This window comes from Chroicocephalus ridibundus, chromosome 1 (genome assembly GCF_963924245.1).
Source record: "Chroicocephalus ridibundus chromosome 1, bChrRid1.1, whole genome shotgun sequence".
NCBI lineage: Eukaryota > Metazoa > Chordata > Aves > Charadriiformes > Laridae > Chroicocephalus > Chroicocephalus ridibundus.
This window is the reverse complement of record NC_086284.1, coordinates 197,875,056-197,888,866: the sequence shown is the minus strand read 5'-3', so window position 1 is coordinate 197,888,866 and position 13,811 is coordinate 197,875,056. Positions and strand designations below refer to the sequence as shown.

The following is a 13,811-nucleotide window of genomic DNA, read 5'->3' as shown; positions in this document are numbered from 1 at the left end:
GCTCGTTACCTTAATTTTACAATTGTGATTCAATATTCAGAATGTGACACTAGTGTAATAAATATCTTCTTTCAGTGCTTCATACAATAAATAATTTAAAAGTGTATGAAAAGTTCCAAATTATAGCCGTTACAGAAATACAAATGCTTGGTATTACATCTTCATAAAAATAAATGAACATGCAAATCATTTTCTCAAAATCAAGCCAGAATCCAAACCCATTAGCAACAAGTCACCGGATTTTTTTTTTTTTTTTGTTCATAATAAGCATTCACGAAGAGATCTCCCTTCAAAATGTAGATTTGTTCTTAGGGAGCTTCTGCATGCAAGGCAAACAGCTCCCAGTTTTGTAAAGCTATTTAAAGCCTTTATCCCACTTCCAATAACATCTGTAGGAAAATTCAGGCAGAAGAGGGCTGTGCCATCAGTAAGGATATTTTACAGAATAGGTCTTTAAGGTAGAGGGACAAAGCAAGACTTGGCTAAAAGAAAAAAACAAAATCAAACCCTCGTTCACTTGCTAATTCCCAGAACGGATGAAGGAGGAGGGGAGGAAGAGGAGGGCTGTTTGGGCGCGCTGTCTGCTGCGTCCTTCTGAAGCCCAGAACCCCACGTGCTGTGACTGACCTACCGAGAAGGTCACCCAACCTCTCCTTGTGCAGAGCTGCCTCCCCGCTGCCACTGCCCACCCAGACACCATACGAGGCGCTTTGTTGGAGTCGCGTTTGCCATTTCAGAGGAACGTAGGTGCTTACGGGCTCCGGTTCCCAACTGCAGCTCGATGTAGCAGACCCCAGCTGCTTGCCTTGCCCCTCTGCCAGAGCAGAGGGACAAACAGGAGGCTCATGCCACTGGACTCCACAACATTACACACTAACACCAACGGCCATAAAACGCCGTTTACATTCATATGCCAGGCTGTAACCTCTGGCACGCTTGAAGTCCAATAGGAAACAAGGCTGAATGGCAGAGTAACCTCTGGCAACGGGACAGGATGAACAGCTGGATGCTTCAGCTCCTGAAGCATAAGTCAGAGTCACAAGTGTACTTAATTGTGCTATCCTTCCCACGTCATTAACAATCCAGGGTTATCAAAGAAGTCTGATTATCAAAATTGTTGTACAGACTATCACGAGCACCCAAGGCTTCGGGTGCATGTTTTGGGGGTTCATTTTACTACAAAACACAGCATCGCATTTTGGTGGGTTGACACCAGCCTCTCAACAGTTACATCACATCATTTAAAAAGCTTTCGGTATTCAAACCATTCAAACTCCTTTCCCAACCACAGCCATCGTTTACTTTCTGCATTGGTTTAAGTAACACATTCTAAGAAAGATAATTTTCTATTTCATGCGCAATCAGACTAAGTTCCTGCCAGGGCTTCGGAACCACAAGAATTCAAGGCAAGGAGGACAAACCACGCCAGGCTCGGGAGTAGACTTCCTCCCTTTTGTTTTGGCTGGAAGCGTGTTTGGCTTTTCCATCTCAGGCAGCAGCCCCTGTACCCCAAAGGGTGCCGGATCTGCCCTGCGACCCAGGAGGCAGGCTGGGCATCAGGCGCCAGCCCAACGTACATGTGCGATCTCACTCCCCAGCTCGCAGCAAGCGGGTCACCCAGCTGCTTTGCCTACAGCATGGTACACAACCCCACTCCCACAAGGCCAGTTATATATTTCAAGCTTTGCAAAGAAAAAAAAGAAAAAGAGAGAGATTTTTCAGCCCAGCTTTGGCGCTGACACCCTTAGAAAAGAAGCATAAAGCAAGCTGAAGCCAATCCTAGGTACATACCAGCAGACTATTACTTACCAACCTTTGCTTCCTTCTAGATTCCATTGTAATGAGAACATAAACAGTAAAATAAGCATGTATCTCCCTCGAATGAATTACCTATTCAGAGTTCCCTCTGGTGTTCAATAAGCTAATCATCACATTCAAGGTAACAGCGTTAGTTACAAAAGCATCAAGTTCCCTCACAGGCAAGTTATCATTCGATGACGAGCTCAGCGACAGGGACGGGACCATAGTATTGTAATTCACGGACAAAGGCAATGTTATTTTTCCATGAGATTTCAGAGACACCATAAACTTATGCTTCCTTCTTTGTACATGCACCCGAGCGTCTGATTAACCCAGAAAGGGCCCAAACCGTTATTGATCCCTTCTGTCTCCGGGCGTCACCGAGACAGACTCAGTCCGGGCGAAGGCAAAGTCACAAGTCACAGGTACAGCCCAGCCAAACAAGGAAGGGAGAGGTGTCCTGCAGCTCCCGAATAACTACGCCTTGAGTCACAAGCCTCTCCAGCCTCGCACTTTCATTCGCCTGCACGAAACACGAGCAGGCTACAGTGTATCTAATTAACAGTTTGGAAAGAAAGTTTAAAGCTGCCTTTAACGCGTTTGCGGGAGAACGCGACCGCGCGCCCGAGCCGGCGGAACGCGGGGCCGGCGCCGGGCCGGGGCGAGTCGCCACGGCGGAGCCGCCCATCCCGGCCGCGCCGCGGAGGTTGCCCAACTCCCGCGAAGAGCAACCGGTCCCCACGGAGCGGGGCCGCGCTCCGGCGGCGGGGAGCGGCGGGGAGCTCCGGCCGGGCACCGGCGCTCCCCGGCTGCCGGGCGGGGGCGGGGAACCGCCGCCGCCCCGCGTCTCCCCCCAGCCCTGCGCGGCGGCGGCGGCTTGGAAAAGCAGCTCAAAGTCCGGAGCCGCCGCCGCTTGGGAGCCCCTTAACCAAAACCATCTGGGGCGCGGGCAGCGCGGCGGAAGCCCCCGCCGCCCCGGCCCCGGGGGCCGCAGCCGAGGACGAGGGAAGTTGTTTTTCCTGCGATCCAGCAGGAAAAGGATAACAGGGAATGGGGGGGGGTGGACCTCGCCGCCAAACCCGCCCCCCTCCAAGACCCATCCCGGGGCGCGCAGCGGCAGGGTCGGGGGCTGCGTTACCTTCAACAGGTGCAGGCGCCGGCGGGAGAGAACCGGCCCCGCGGGCGCGGACCCTCCGAGTTGCCCGAGCGGGAGCGGCGGTGCCCGGGAGCCGGGGGCGGGCGGCGGCGGGCTGGGCAGAAGCGCTACGGCAGCCCCCGGCGGCCGCCCATGCTCCCGGCGGGCCCCGCCGCCGCCACAGCAGCCGGAGTCAGGGTGAAGGCGGCAGCAGCTGCGGCCACCTCCGAGAGGAAGGAGGAGAGCGGCGGGGAGCGAGGGAGGGGAAGGCAGAAAGAGAAAGAGGAGAGGAGAGGAGAGACAGAAACCGCCCCGAGAGAAATTAATCATCACATGACGGTCGCGATCGGCCGCCACCCCCCGACAGCCGGAGCCAACGCCGGGGAGCCGGGGAAAAGCTGCGAGGAGGGGACACACCTGTAGGCGCAGCACATATCCGCTGTGAGCACAATGCGAGACAGGAAACTGAAAAAACAGCCCAGGGAAGGAGAGAGGCTCCCGTTCGTCCCTCCTTCCCTCCCTCCCTCCGTCCTCCTCCTCCTCCCCCTCTCTCCACCCCCTGCCCCCGGTCAGGATCCGCTGGCAGCGCTGTCTCACGCAGGGAGATCCAGGCGGAGGGCCGGGAGGAGGAAGGAGCCGCACTTTCTCTCCCTTTTCCCTTCCTTCCCCGTCTCCGCTTTGTTTTGCCCGCCGGCCCGGCAGAGCCGGAGCGGGGCCGCCCGCGGGGCCGAGCGCTCCCCGGGAGCCCCGAGCCGGGACCGGGCCGGGCCGGGGGCGGCTGCTCCGGCGTCGGGGGGCGGCGAACCCCCAGCCCCGCGGGCGCTCCGCGGCGGGGAGCGCAGCCCCGCGGGCCCCCGGGGTGGGGAGCGGGGAGCGACGGCGGGACCCGCCTCTGCCCGCGGCTGCGGCCGGCGATGGCCCCCGCCGTTCTCTCCGGCGGGCAGGGGGCACCGGCGGGGAAGGGGTTCCTCGCTGTTCCGTAGGGAAAGGCCTCGGGGTACGTGGCGTTTTGGGGACGCTCCTGAATGTGGAGGGAGCCGCATAATTATCACCCCTCACCCCCTGAGCTGAGACACCTGGTCACCCAGAGCTCGCATCTTGTCCTGCATGCCCTGACCTGTCATCACGGGGCCCAGAATAGGTGACCGGCAACATTTTTAGCAAACTTAAAGTACTCTAGGGTTTATCTCTTTCAGGTAAACTCATTGTAATCGCAGTTTCTGAAGGTCTTTTCTCCCTCTCAGGCACCCCGCTAAAAAGTCTGCGTGCAAATTCCTCCTCCCCAGAAACATGCCAACAGGAGTTAATGGAGACCCCGCTCCCACACAGCATTGTCTTGCTTTAGCATCATGCTCCTCTCCACCTTCAGTTGTCAAATTTGTCTCCACTGTATGTAACGTCGAGATAATCTATTAAAAAGAGGGATGTCTTAGAAGAATGGCTTAGGTAAGCTTTGGGCAAGTTGTTTAGACTTTGTAGGTAGCTTTCCATCAGTCAAATGTGGACCAGCAATGTTGCAAAGAGTAATTAATTAGGTGCTGTTGACACTTTGAGTGCAGGTTCATTAAATGCTGTGTGCATTGGGCTTCCCAGTGAAACAACAGGGAAGAGCTGGTCAGAAAGGCACGCTTCTCAAACTGCACCCTGGAAGTTGCTGAAAAATTGTCATTGTATCTCAGAATTGTATCTCAGAATTGTATCATCTCAGAAATGTATCTCAGAAATACCAATTAAATAAAAATCTGTTCCAAAATCTGGGAAAGAGTAAAAAGCGAGAGACTGTTGGAGTAGATGTTAAAAGTGGCTTTCAGGCCTTGGCCATGCAAGGCACCACCTCTGTCTTAATGGTAGGTTGGGACCATTCAAATGTAACATGGTGTTTTGTGGGTTTTCCCTCTGGGGTTGTGCTCAGGAGGTAGAGTCTCTGCTGGCTGGGTCTCACCGGTCCGGCCCAGTTTTTCCGCTTGTCTCCACCAGAAGGCCCCGGTCCTTGTTTGTTTGCCTCTTTCCTGCTCTTCACCTGACTGGGCTGAGTCACTCTTAAGATGAGAAAGAACAGCTCTGGTGTAATTGTGGAGGGTTTGGGAAGATCTGGATCCCCTCTCTGTGCCTCTTCGCTTGCTGGAAGAGAGAAGGGGAATCTGAAGAGGAGGGAGATGGGACTTCCCTAGGAAAATTGGGTTAGTCGCATCCTGCAAGACCTGGGAGGGATCCAGGGCGGAGAAACTCGCAGGCTGCTAATGGGCTTAGTAAGACTTCACTTTTCAGGCTGCTTTTTCAACATCTGGGCTCCTAGCCAGGTTGTGCCCAAACTTTTGGCAGAATGCCCTGGAATTACTGGCCAGGCGGCTCTCCTTGTGCCCTGGCCTGTGAATCCCTGCCTCCCGGCGTGCTCTGCCCCAGGGACTTCTTGCTGGGGGCTCTGTCGCTTGTCCCCCCGCCCTGCGTGCTCCAAACCTAGTGTTCTGCTCACCGTGCTAGGGGAGCGAGCCTCGGTAGTGGGCCCACACCTGCTCCATCCGATGGCCACTGGCCAGGGCTGTACTTGTACTCTTGCTGCCTCATGGTGGCTGTCCCCAGGCTAAGTCTAAGCCTTAGACCCCTCCCAGCACGCCACACGGTTCCCTCTGGTTGGAATGATTTCCTCCGGCTCCTGTTCCTCTGGCCACATAACAGCTTTTTGTTGTTTGTTTTTGGTTTTTTTTCCAGAAACCTGCCTGTGGACACACACAGAGCCAGAGCAGTGGTGACAGTTTATTTAATTTGAAAGAGGAGCTGGTGAAGTGAAGCCGTGCTGAATCCTCGTCCAGTCCGTAACAATTACCTGCTGTGCATTTGACCTTGCCGAGTGTGGCGGGGATTAGGAAGCTGAACTAGAGCTTGAGGTGGCCATGCAGCATCCCGTCCCAGGACAGCCATCTCCTCTGCTAAGCCTCCGCAAGTTGCTGCTCTGCCGGGCACATGTGGGTGTGCTAAAGCAGCAGCGTGGCATCTCGGCCCGCTGCTCCTGTCAGCTGGGGCACAAATGTGTGTCGCAGCACTTTTGTTACCGAATTCAGTGCTCAATTCAGCACTCAGCCTGTTTGCAAAGGTGCAAAGTGTTCTCAAGATGGTCTTCCGCCTTCCATCAGCCCTTCCTTGTCTTGGAGCCAGCACATCGTCCTTCTCCCCCATGGAGAAGTATGTGATACAGGGAGATATCTCCCCGTTGAACCTAGATAAACAGCTGCACATCAAAACCTGCTATTTGCAGCTGAAGGATTATTCCCCTCCCTTATCACCACCCACCAAAAAAGAAAAAAAAAAAAGAGGTCAAATCAAATCCTAAACGCCGAAATGCTTAGAAAAGAGCAACAAGTAAAGGATTGAGTGATTAACGGCTTCCCAGGCTCTCGGGGATCTTCAGTGCCAGCGTGCACTTACAGACGCGCAGACAGCGCGCGGCTCAGGGGGTAGAGCCGTGCTCTCTCCCTCTCCAGTGTAAGGACACAGATAATGGGGCTGCATGTGAATAGGACTCTAGTCCAGATTTCAATTTCCAATTATTTCCTCCCTCCGCACTCCCTCTTTCTCTCCTCACCCTGTTATCACCCGATTGTTGTTACACATATCCCTCTTTTTTTTTTTTCTCTCCCTGTTATTATCTTTTACACTGGATGCAATGTCTGTGCCTCTCTCCTGCTTCCCTTCCCAGTGCCGCCAATTCTCAATTTTATCTCGGGCGCAGCAATACACAGTATCCTTCCTACTGCTGAGACCTTCGAGACCTGTAAAAAAAAAAAAAAGAGCCGGATTTCCAGCTGTCATTATTAAAAACACCTTGTTCCACGAGCAAGAGAACTAATGAAGCCGAGTTTCCTGTGGCTTTGTCTCTGACTTACTCTAACCTCGTCTCTCATTTCTCTTTCATGTCCGATGTCACATCTCTTCTCGGCGGTGAGTGGTGGCAGCCGCTGTTGCCGGTCCGGAGTGATGCGAGAGCTGCCCGCGCTGCCGGGGCGACCGGCTGCTGCCAAGCACAGCCCCTCACAGCCCAGTTCCTCCTGCATCTCTCTCTGTTGGAAAACTAATTTGAGTCTCTAGTCACTGATGCTCACAAACCCCTGGGAGCTTAATTATCTTTGAGGCTTCTACCTCTTTTATGCATTTGTTTGCAACTAGCCAATGTGTTCTGACATTTTTATGGGGGAATGGTGGGCAGATGAACAGCCCGATGATTGATATCAGCCTTTACGAAGGAAGGTTGTTGCCCTGTGGTCACGGAGATAACCTGAGAGCAACCAAATCAGCTAAAAAGGAACCTCAAAAATTTCTCTTTCTGTGTGCAGAAAATTTTGACTGTCTGCGTGCCCACATATCCGAGCAACCTCATTACATCCTGCTTGAGGATCTCCCGCATCTCCGCTCTCTTCTGAAGGATGGGGAGGGGGAAGAAAGGGCAAAGGGTTCATCCTCCTGCAAGCAGCAATGCATCAGCTGTAGCGGGCAGCGGCTGTAGTTGAGATTCAGTCTGCTCCAGCACCGCTGCTACCGCCATCCTTTGTAAGAAATTTATATCAATAAAGGGAATGTAAAGAGCACAAGAAGTAGGGCGCTACCTGAATGGTTTTCATCTCTTGACAAGAGCTGTACAAGACTTTTTCATTCTCCATCTGGGTGCAGGGCAGTGTGATGTCTTCGGTGCCCTATCAGGGCACCGCATCCTCTTCCACTAGTGACTGAAATGACCCAAATATACATATTTATATTTTCACATCCCATAAATCACCCTGGGATCTACTTTTTCTGGATGAAAAGTGCCAGATAAATCTAAGGTGTTATTATTAGATTTGTGAAATGTCACTGCGTGCATCCTGACTTTCATGTCCTTTGCACCAAACTCCCATGGCAGATCAATTTGTCTGTATTGGGGTTTTTTTTTTGTGGTTGATGGATTTCTCAGTGTCCATTTTCCAACAGTCTAGGAAAAAAATGTTTAAGGGTAAAATAACCTAAGGTTAATTGTACGATTCCCTTCATTTTTTTTCCCTTTGATGCTGAAAACCATTTGAACCACCCATAGCAGGTGGTTTTTTGGTATTTTCTAACCAACCCTCACTGGGTACGTTTGTTTACCCCTGTGCAAAATGTTACCCAGTCAGAATTTTGCTATTGTTTAGTTTAGCAGACGTTTTGCATATACTTGGCTACAGATACAAATTGCTGCGCAAAGGTATGAGATAGAAAACCAGCAGCCCCTGGATACAATTTCCATGTGGAATCCGCAGAAAACCTTATATGGAGGCGTGCAATGTCTATATGCATCTGTATAACTCTTACAAGGAGCAGCCCTCGCACTCAAGACTTGACGTTCTGACATTGCCTTGGTTGTACCCGGTTGTGTGTGAGCCCAGTTAAGAGATATTTGGGTAATGAAGAGGTTCATACGGGCAATGCTTGTATTTTTTAATGCTATCTTGAATTTTCTGAGGAATTTAATTTTAAATTAAAAAAAACCAAACAACCAAACCTCGAAACACGATAAGAAATTTCAGCAGAAAGTTTAATGTTGTTTTTAAATGAAGATGAATGTAAAATGTTGCCAACTAATATTTGGCCCTGCCCTTTTTTTTTCCTCCTCCTTTTTTTTTGTTTAAGTAGACCCTTCACAAACACGCACGCACACCTGTATATATACAAACCAGACAAACCAGCATTTCCAACTTTAATTAAGGCAGCTGCTTCGCTAAGTTCCTACGCCGCCGCTCTGCTGTCATGGAGTAACCATTCATTTTAACCGCAGCCAATACACTTAGGCTTGATGTTATTGCTAATGCTGCAACTAGTTGGAGAACTGGCTATTGGAATTAGTTAACTGTCATGCATGCGGTGATAAATATATCTATATTGCAGAAAAAAAATATAGAATCTCATTATCTACTAATATTTGAAATAGTTTTATTACAGAGAGCTACGCTGTGGGAAGACAATTGCAAGTAAGAGTGCATGATTACAGTGTTCTGTTCAGGAGTGGAAAATCAGATTTAACTATTTTATGCTGGATATAATACATCTTTTTACATCAGTAACCTCAGATAGTGTATAATTAACATTTCCCAAACACATATTGCAGAAATTTTGTCTTTATACTATTCAAGTGTGTCTGGACTATAGTAGTTAAACATACAGCTAAAATAGTAGGAGTTTAATATGGTACAACAGAGTGAGAGAAGCATTTATCATTTTAAAAGACTTAAATCAATCAGAACTCATCGATGACACATCAGTTAAGATAGAAAAATAAGGTATTGACTACTAACACAGAGGCTGTATTTTACCTTTTCATTCGCAGGAAGATTTCCAAGATAATGTGGGTATTCTAAATGACTGGCTGAGCTTCCGTCATGTGATGGCAACTAATCAATAAATCATGTGTCATTGTTGTGGCTCAGCATGTCAAATAGCTGCATTTCAGTGTCCATATTTACAGGTTTTGAGCAATTTTTTTGTTGTACATTTCTAGCTCATTCGCCCTGATTTTAAAAGTGGTTCTTTTCTTGTCAATGAAATTGGTAGAAAAAAATCACGTCTTATCTGTTTCTGCCACAGGGAGGAGATGGAATAAGGTAATCAAAAGGAAACTTCAGTTATTTAACACTGCTTGCCACTCCATGCGGGTTTACTAAAGCAGCTTTTCCTCACGAGCAACATGAAAAATAAATGCACAGCATCCTGCTAGACACGCTGGGCGTTTTGGTGCTCACGGGAGATGGTAAAAGGATGTTTTTGAAAGCAACTTTCGGCATACACAAATCATGAGGTTTGTACTGAGGCCTGGGACATCCAACTCCAATCATTTTCGTTAGGTAACAGCATGAAGATGGACTAGTAGGGTTTTGATTACCCTGCCGGTCTCTGTTACTTTTGCCAACCAAAACTCCAGCGCATTCTCGATCTGCCGTGTGAATAGTGCCCTGCGTGCGTAGGTGAACTGGCTGGTCAGCACACGTCCAAATCTCCGGTTTAAGAACGGTGGCATACAGCTGAAAAAGCATTAACCTTTGTTATGATCTCCCGTTGCCATTAATCACATTTTCAGCGCCTTTGCCACTGTGTCAGAGTACCTAAAGAAATGTTCTCGATGGAGGCAGTCGGTTCAACTTGGACTCAGGCCAGAATAAAGCGGTGTTTGTCCTCAGAGAGATGCTACAAAGAACTGGCCACAATGCCGTCGCTGTCTTTTGTCTGCAGTAAACAGCCCTCGTTCGTCAGGATATTGCAAAATCTCAATGTAGTCTTCGCATCAGTCTCAAAAATGCATTTTTTTTTTTTTTCATGTTTCAGTTTATTAGAAGATTAAGTTATTTTCTTCTGAACAATGACTCAGGATGTAATAACCCCCATGTTTATCACAGGCATGTCAGATAACTGGAAGTCAGGCAATCTGTAGTGAATTGCGAGAGCTTGTGTAGGTTTCCACAAGTGCAAAACTCAGATGCTTGGTTTTCTGGCTCTGGTTTGTGTGTGTATATATATATATACATATGCATCAAGTCAGTGCTAGTACTCCTTCCCTGGATGCAGTGTAAGAAAGCCTGGGTCTTCACTTCCGAAGCGATTAATAGTTGAGGCTGTGGCTACATTTCACTCTAATAATTCTCGCAGAAACTGCACTCCTCTGGGACAAGGCAGAACACAAAGTCTGGTATAAAATTTGTGAGAGCTGAACAAAATTCAGTCACATCAAATCAACTATGTAACTGTCTTGCAAGGTGGCTCAGGCAAATCAGGAATTTGATCATCTTTTAGATAGCTCTGAATGTTTCTTCCCATCAAGAAAACTTTTGCAGCATAAATACATTAGGAAGAAGTTCTTTACAATGAGGGTGGTGAAACACTGGGACAGGTTGCCCAGAGAGGTGGTGGAGGCCCCATCCCTGGAGACATTCAAGGCCAGGCTTGATGAGGCTCTGAGCAACCTGATCTAGTTGAAGATGCCCCTGCTTACTGCAGGGCGGTTGGACTAGATGACCTTCAAAGGTCCCTTCCAACCCAACACATTCTATGATTCTATAATAAATACATTTCAGTTCAGATTTGTCTTAAAAAGGAGAAAAAGCGTCAATACCCAGCCACAGCCAGGGTGGTGCCTCCTCCCAAGGCTCATGGCACAAAGAGGCACCGTTGGGTGCAGATGGACCACACCAATGTCCCTCTGCACCCCGTGGTCTTTCTGCTGGGACCACATCTATTGTGCAGTCTTGTGCATGGGGCTGACAGACCCAGAGGGCTGCAAAGGGCCTCTGAGGTATCTAGTACATAACCCTGACTTGGAGCAGTATCCCCTACACCTATAGGAACGTCTTGATGTGTTTGCCCCCTCCAGTGACGGAGGTCTGAGCATTTTGCAGGCCATCTATCTGCTGCTTAACTGTTATTGTAATCCTAATATCCCATCTGAATCTTCCTTGCTGCAGATGAAATACTTTGCTCCTTATGCTAACAAGGATGCTGAAAACAGGTAGGTTGTTCCTGCCTCTTCACAAAACCCCTTTATGTATTTGAAGCCTGTGATTATACCTTCTCTCAGCCTTCATTTCTTTACACTCCTCCCGCATTCATTCAAACTTCTCACGTAGGCTGAGTTTTCTCAGGCTCTGATTATTTTCTGGACTTGTGAAAGTGGGCAGCTTCATCCTTGGAATGCAGTTTTTAACACTGGCCGTGATCCTTCAGCTGAGCCCTTACCAGCAGCGAATACGGTGGAAAGATCACCTCAGGTGCTCTGCAAGCTGTACAGCTGTTTTATGAAACTTGGAAGTCTGAGCTAATGGGGCTGTGGGGAAATGGTGCACTGAAATGGAGAAGAATTGAGCCGTGCTGATAAGGGAAGAGCCAAGCCTTGCAGTAGATCGTTTTGCTTCTTTAAGTATGGCAATGCTTTTAGTGAAGGTAAAGCCTGCTATGATTAAATGACCAATGCCCATGTTATTGTACCCTGAAGATGTTATTTAGTCTTGCTGGAATTGTTTTGTTTTGCTTTTAGCCTCCTTTTTATTTTTTTCTGACTGAGGAGGAAAAGTATATAGAAGTAATAAAGTGTTACTTAAATTAACTTGCAAAATAAGTGTCCGGGAGGATAAGCTTCACTGCCATTCGAGAAAATAAGCAAAAATACAGGTAGAGGTCTAGCTAGACAATGCTATACTCCTTTTCCATGATGGAATTAAGCCAAGTCCTGCTTATCTGCCCAGTGCCCACACTAAAATACCCTGTCAGTGATGTGACTCCTGGGGCAGCCATCTCACATCCAGCAGCTTGGAGCCTGGGCAGAGGGGTTGAGTCTGAAGCCGTGTTCATTTAGAGACCTGCTAAAGCAGCAACCGGAGCCTGTAGTTGGCAACTTCCGTCTCCAAAATCTTCACTAACTACCCTGTTGCTACCTTTGGGGCCTCTCCCAAGCAGTACTCTCAGCATGGTGCTGCATGGAACTGAGCAAATGAACACGAAGAGTAGCAAATGATGATTAATGAACACCTTGTCCCTCCGCTACACTGTCCTTCCCCTCCCAGCATGTCCTTGATAATTAATTTCTTCAGGAGGGGTTTCATATTATGGCTAAGCTGGTCTAAGGTTCTCTTTCCATGATCGATGGTCCCCATCCCCTTCCCTGCTTCTGGCCATGTAATCCCCCAGCATCTCTTGGTCCAGCTCCGGTACATATCTGATCCCATAATGAGCCTCTTCTGGGAGCCAACCATCAGGAAACAACAAGAGGTGGTATATATATATTTTTTTTTTCTGTTTTCAGAATGGCTGATGATAGTGGTCCCACAGCTGGTTCGCCAGAAGGTCAGGGTGGTGCCAGCAGCAGCACACAGATTAGAATGGAGTGAGGGAGTGGGACATGGAGGCAGCAGACAAACGAGTCAGCCTCAGCATCCCTCCTTGCTGTTAGAGGGGAAAAGAAGTCACGGGAAGGAATCACCAGGTGCTTGATTTCTGTTTTCTCTTCTGAAATCTGTGTTTTTAACAGTATGTGAGCTTCAGCTCCGACACCCCTCTGAAGTTGCAGCTGTCTGTGCTTGAGGTAGGTGGGAGGCTTAAGAATGACAATATTACAGAAGAGGCAATGCAGTTTTAATCCTTCTTTGATCATCTATTTTTCTGTAAGATTTCCACCCCCAACCCACCCCCCCCAGGCCAGTCCCAGAGCAGAAGTCAATAATGCAGCAGGAACATTCACGTCTGAAGCTTTGTGCGTAGCAGCTATCGTGGGCCGCAACAGCGCCGTGCGTGCGAACTCCTGCTGCCGTCCGCCTCTCCCGCCTCCGTCGCTTACGGAAGGACGGAGGCAGCAGGCAGGTCAGCAGAAGCCAGAAATCACGCCAGCGTGAGAAATGGCTGGAGAATTGCGGCTGACAAGCAGGGGACTTGTGAGAGGCAAATTTGAAAGCCTTGTTTCGTTTTCTGCGTTGGGATGCTGTTAGGCCTCCTGCGACAACGACAAGCCTGATATCATCTCAGCAATATTGTATGGCTGAGAGCGGAACAAGGCTCTATCGGACATTAGCATCTCTCCCTAATGTTTTACTTCTGATACTCAGGAAATTTTGTGCTGCACTTCGACCAGAAGAGAAATCATCATTTGAATAAAATCAAGAAAAACACCCAAACATTTGGCAAATACATTATTTTAATTGTAAATGTGGTAACTATTTGGAAACGTTGATATTTTCTGGCAAGCGCAGCACACACATGTATGTTATTAGTCACCCAACACGTTAGATTTGTGATAAATATACTACTTAAAATAGATTTGCTCAGTGTTTAGAACTTTTGTCTCCTTTATTCAATAAATCTCAAAAACTGTAGCAGATGGAGAGGGAAAAAAACC

At 48.7% G+C, this 13,811-nt stretch overlaps 1 protein-coding gene and 1 long non-coding RNA gene across 6 annotated transcripts in view; one reads left to right on the top strand and one right to left on the bottom strand.

Annotated features, from left to right (window-relative positions):
• The window catches only part of PLXNB2 (plexin B2), a 260,188-nt gene extending 256,721 nt beyond the window's left edge, over positions 1 to 3,467 (bottom strand). For 2 of the 5 annotated variants that reach the window (XM_063323325.1, XM_063323327.1), the window contains exon 1: positions 2,939 to 3,182. The gene's annotated coding sequence lies outside the window, so the exon portion shown is untranslated. Of the gene's footprint in view, positions 1 to 2,938; positions 3,183 to 3,352 lie in introns of those variants that run through there. The other 3 variants (XM_063323324.1, XM_063323326.1, XM_063323328.1) reach the window with 3 other exon arrangements.
• On the top strand, positions 3,250 to 5,846 carry LOC134510255 (uncharacterized). The gene is made up of 3 exons (XR_010069544.1): positions 3,250 to 3,376; positions 4,180 to 4,381; positions 5,645 to 5,846. It is a non-coding gene; the product is annotated as an uncharacterized LOC134510255 (long non-coding RNA).
• Positions 5,847 to 13,811: the final 7,965 nt, after the last annotated feature.